A 5,219-nucleotide genomic window follows, 5' to 3' on the forward strand; every position below is an offset into this window, starting at 1 on the left:
GCTGCCAGGAGTCTCAGTGAAATGTCCACTAAATTCACAAGATCTTTCTTTCCCTTTTCCTCCTCCCATTTGCCATTTGAAAGACTTTATAAACTATAAAACACGAGTAAATATCAACTAATATGATTTATTCCTTCATTCTGTAAATATTTGCTGGGCATCTAATCTGTACCAGATGCTGGGTTGAGTGATGCCACACAGATATGAATAAGACAGTTAACATTCCCAGGACTGCAGAGAGTGGGGGACAGGTAATATAAATGCATGATCACAGTCACCAAACTAAGAGGGCAAATGGGAACCACAAGGCTTAACCCTGCCTGGGAGGCCCGTGGGGCAGAGTCTATGAGAGGGCAGGTTAGGGGAGGAGATTCCTGAACCAAGTGTTGGAAAGTCATCCTGGTTGGTCTGTGAGGCAAAAGGAAGAGCAGGAGTGAAGCCTTGAGGCAGGAGAAAGCCTGCTGCAGAAAAGGAGCTTTGGCTTAGGACAGCAAATCTCAGCATGTTGCAGAGCAGAGGGCAGGAGAAAGGCGAGAACCGCAATAGGTGTGATGAGTCACAAAAGAAATTTAAACTTTCTGAAATATATAATGGAGAGACACTTGTTTTTTTAATATTTATTTATTTTAGAGAAAAAAGCTCATGAGTGTGGGGAGGGGCAGAGGGAGAAAGAATTTCAAGCAGACCCCCCACCCAAGCATGTAGCTCGACGCAGGGCTCAATCCCTCAACCCTGATATCATGATCTGAGCCAAAACCAAAAGTCAGATCTTCAACCGATGGAGCCCCCCAGGTGCCTCGAGACACTCAACTGTTTTTAAACAGGGAGGGGTTTTTTTTGGATTCTTGATTGTTTGATTATTATTGTTGTTGTTGTTACTTCAGAAAGAATACTCTAGCCACACTAGAGTGCTTGCTCTCACTTCTGGATAGGTATGAGAATGAACTGTGGAATTTTTTCTTTTTAAATTTCAAAGATTTTTAAACATGGATTTGTGGTGAGTCAGAGCCCCATGGTGAAGAGTGAAGTGAGATCTCTTATGAGGAGGCATGTTGCCCTGGAGGGCACAGAATGTGGGAGATAGAGAGAGAGGAAGGGGGGAGTCAGGCAGCTTTCATGGTCAAGTTCACACAACCCACAGATGGGTACAGTATGGTCTGGAGCATTACTGTTGGGTATTGATTGACCCATTACCTGGGACACAACTCACTAACTCCCACCCACCAGAGTGTCCATTGAACCAAAGATGGTGGACCCTGGCTAAGGCAGCCATGGCCTTGCTCTAAGGGTGTGTGGTCCAGTGAGCAACATCCTCACCCATTGCTCATGAAAAGCACCTGGAGAGCTTTTGAAGGACTGGGTCCCTCCTTAGACCCATTAAATCAGAGTCTTTCATGGGAAGGATATAATCCCTAATTGAAGTGCAAAGTAGGAGACGGAAAGGTACCAAGCTAACCTGGGAAGATGAGAGGACATGTTTTGAGTGTGTAGAAGATGGGGCCTTGGGAGCGGGAGCTGGAGGAGGTGGAAGGTTGGGGCGTGTGGGTATAGAGTGGGGGGAAGCCAGGGTGCTCCCCATGGATGTGTGCTTCTGGCCCTTCCTCCCCACCACTGCTCAGTCACCTCAGGCATTTGTCAAATGTCCCTGTTCTCAGTATTGTCAAAGGTAAACTGCCACAGACTGGGGCCTTCAACAACAGACATTCATCATCACAGGTCTGGAAGCCGGAAGTCCAAGGTCAAGGTGTCAGTGATGTTGGGGCCTTCCGAGGCTGGGAGTTGGAACCTGTGCCCACCCCCCATAGCTGCTTGTGCTTTGCTGGCAATGCTTGGTGGTCCTCGGCTTGGAGAAGCATCACGGGGACGTCTGCCTTCAACCTCACACGGCACTCTCCCTGTGGATGGGTCCGTGTCCAAGTCTCCCCATTTTATAAGAACACAGTCAAATCTCCCCATTTTATAAGGACACAGTCATACTGGATTAGGTCCCATCTCAATGACTTCATCTTAATTTGATTACCTCTGAAAAGACCTTCTTGCCAAATAAGGTCACATGCTGGGGTTAGACTTCAACATATGAATTTGGGGAGGATAGAATTTAACCCATAACAACTTGGAAGAAAAATATTATTATTGGAACAAAACTTTTATTTAAAGATGTTTTTTAAAAAAATTATTCATGAGACACACACACAGAGAGGCAGATATAGGCAGACACAGAAGCAGGCTTCCTGTGGGGAGCCCAATGCAGGACTCGAACCCAGGACCCTGGGATCACGACCTGAGCTGAAGGCAGATGCTCAACCACTGAGCCACCCAGGTGTCTCTGGAGCAATACTTTTATTATTATCATCCTCTTTATTATTATTTCTACCCATTTTTGAACATTAGGTGCCAGACTCTGCAGAACATGATTTAATTAATACTCCCCCAAACACCGTGCAATAAGTGACATTGACCTTATTTTAGAAACAAAGAGGCCAAATTGCAGAAAGCCAAAGGGGCTGGCCTGGGGTCACAAAGAGCAAGCAAATGGTCAGCCTCACCGAAGCCACATCTGACTGTGTTAGCCAACATGCTCCCGTAAAGGATGGGGCAATTGTAAGCTCCGAAAGCCCTTGCAGGCCTCTGAGATCTGGATTTTTCTGTAGTGCTAGAGTGAAAGGCTTATTTGGCTTTGCCATTCTCAAGAAAATGGAGCTCTGCGGGACTCACAGGAAAGGTATGCACGTATTGAATTAGTAACAGGATCCTGAAGTACCAGCTGTCTTTCTTTATTCATAGCTTTTCAGAGCCGGAGGTACAGTGCAGTGCAGGAGGAGGAGGTAAGAAGAGGACAGGAGGTTGTGTAATTCTTATAGGAAGAAAGCCAAAAAGAGAAGGAAAAATGCAAGCAGCAAACCCACACAGGCGACTTTACAGAAAAGAGATGAATGTTTCACTGTGTCCTGAAATGGTCATGGAGCACAGGGCTGGAAGAGCTGTTGCCTTTTGCAGTTTTGCTGGAGGCAAAACCTCGACTTCATAAATGATCAGCCGGTCTGCTCAGCTCAGCTCAGCTCAGCTGTGTTCAAGAAACACGTACGGAGAAGCTGTTGCAGCTGCTTGCTCGCATAGAGACGGTCCACACTCTGCAGGAGCTGGGAGTCTGCAGGCGGGCGCCACAGACCCACAAAGAGATCCCCTTGGAACCAAATGCAAAAGAAAATAGAGGAGATTAAAGAAAGCTGAGGGGGAGGCTCTGGAACAAGGAAGGCTCCTTGAAGGAGGCAATGGCTGTATCTCCAGAGAGGAGTATGGAATTGCAAGGTAAAGTGAGGAAGAGCAAAGCAAAATAGCACAAGCAAAGGCACACACTCATGGAACCCTGCACATGTTGATCAGCATGCATGGTGACTGGTGCACATGAGTATTCTTTTTTTTTTTTTTAATTTTTTTAAATTATTTTATTTTATTTTATTTTTGCACATGAGTATTCTAATTCAAGGGTTAGAATACTCTTCAAGGGTTAGGAGAGCACACCTTTCTAGCTTCTTCCACTAGAATCTCACGGGGACAGAAATATAACACAATTTTGTTTCGCCCCGATAAGCTTAGAGTTGCCAAATATATACTCAACTCGATATGAATCAGAAAAATCAAAGCACTTTAAGGAAAGGATTAATTATTAAGAGCATATCTTTTAAAGCTTAGCACTTAGGAACTAGCTACAAATTGGTTCTGAATAGAGCAAGGAAGAGATTCTGGACAGATTCATTAGGCCCTAGTTCCATAGCATCTCACAAAGCATTAGCTGCCCAGGTAACAAAAGAGAAGTTCACGTAACCCCTGCTAACTATTAAAATTTTTCCATTACCTTCCCCCTGAGATCACCCAAAGATTAGCCAAACATTAGGGAACACGTCCTGCTGCTGCAAAGTTTTATGTACTCTGTCTTCCTGCTGGTAAAATGATGCTTAGTTTGTAAAAGTAGCAAGGGGCAGAAATTCAGAAAAAGAATCTGTTGTTATTATAAATATACTCCCCTCCACCATATTATGCTAACAGAGATATCAGATAAAACAGCCACATCACAGAGATACATTTTTTTTCCCTTGGAACAAAAGCCTGTTTTCTTTGTAATGTTAATCCTAATGTGGCTTTTAGAAGAAAATTAAATATTGATGAACCTTTTAGAAATTTTGTGGATTGTAATGTGTCTTACTTCATAATAAAAACTTTTAAAGAAACTGATGATTATTCTTTCAAAATTACCTTTCTGACCGTAAACACTTCTATTTCGATCAAAATGCATTTTTTTATTGTTAAATTATAAATCTATAATGGAACGCATCTTTAAGGCAGGGACTTAAAAATTTAAATCTTGGTTTTTTTTTTTTTCATTTTTTAAAAAAAATACAGGATGCTTCACAAATTTGAGTGCTGTCCTTGAGCAGGGGCGGGGGAGTGGGGGTCACGCTAATCTTCCCTGTATTGTTCCAATTTTAGTAGAGATGCTTCCGAAGTGAGTGCTTGTCTTATATTGTTTTTGAGGCAGCACATTTTTTAGGGCATGGCTTTTTATGGTTTGAAAGTATGCTTGTGTGTCACTCAAGAAAAACAGAAGCCACTTCAAGCATTCAAAGCAGGAGGGATTTAATCCAGGGAATTAACCACACTGGTGACGAAAGATAGGCAAAACCAACAAGAATAAATTACAAGTACAACAAAGTGACCAAGAGATTAGCAAAAGGAGGGGAGCCATCCCAAGCTGGACAGCAGAGGGATGGAGCTGTGCTACCCAAGGTCAGGGGCTGGTCACCAGCGAGGCTGGCAAGTGGCTCTGAGGCTGGAGAGTAGAGAGAGTGGGAAAACCACTTAGTTTCCCTTCCTCCAGCATTGTCATCTCTTCTTCAAGATCCTTCTTGGCCAGCTGGAGCCCAAAACAGTGGGGATGGGAGTGTGGAGAGGCAGTGTCGGCCTGGTACCACACAGGTGGTGGTAGAAGAAAGGCCAGGAGTAGATGGATGGGCAGACAGGCCTGGGGTCTGCACAGCTTGGCAGCTTTCCACTGACATTAATAGGTATTTTTAAAAAAATATTTTATTTATTTATTTCACAGAGAGAGAAAGAGAGAGAGAGCAAGCAGGAGCCTGGGGTAGGGGTGGTGGAGATGAGGTACAGAGGGAGAGGGAGAAGAAGCAGGCTCCTCATGAGCAGGGAGCCTGATGCAATGTGGG

At 44.2% G+C, this 5,219-nt stretch overlaps 1 pseudogene; it reads right to left on the reverse strand.

Moving 5' to 3' along the window:
- Window positions 1–4,391: 4,391 nt before the first annotated feature.
- On the reverse strand, window positions 4,392–4,512 carry LOC144281419 (U6 spliceosomal RNA; annotated as a pseudogene).
- Between the last annotated feature and the right edge of the window lie 707 nt (window positions 4,513–5,219).

The sequence above is a fragment of the Canis aureus genome, chromosome 12 (genome assembly GCF_053574225.1).
Source record: "Canis aureus isolate CA01 chromosome 12, VMU_Caureus_v.1.0, whole genome shotgun sequence".
Lineage (NCBI taxonomy): Eukaryota > Metazoa > Chordata > Mammalia > Carnivora > Canidae > Canis > Canis aureus.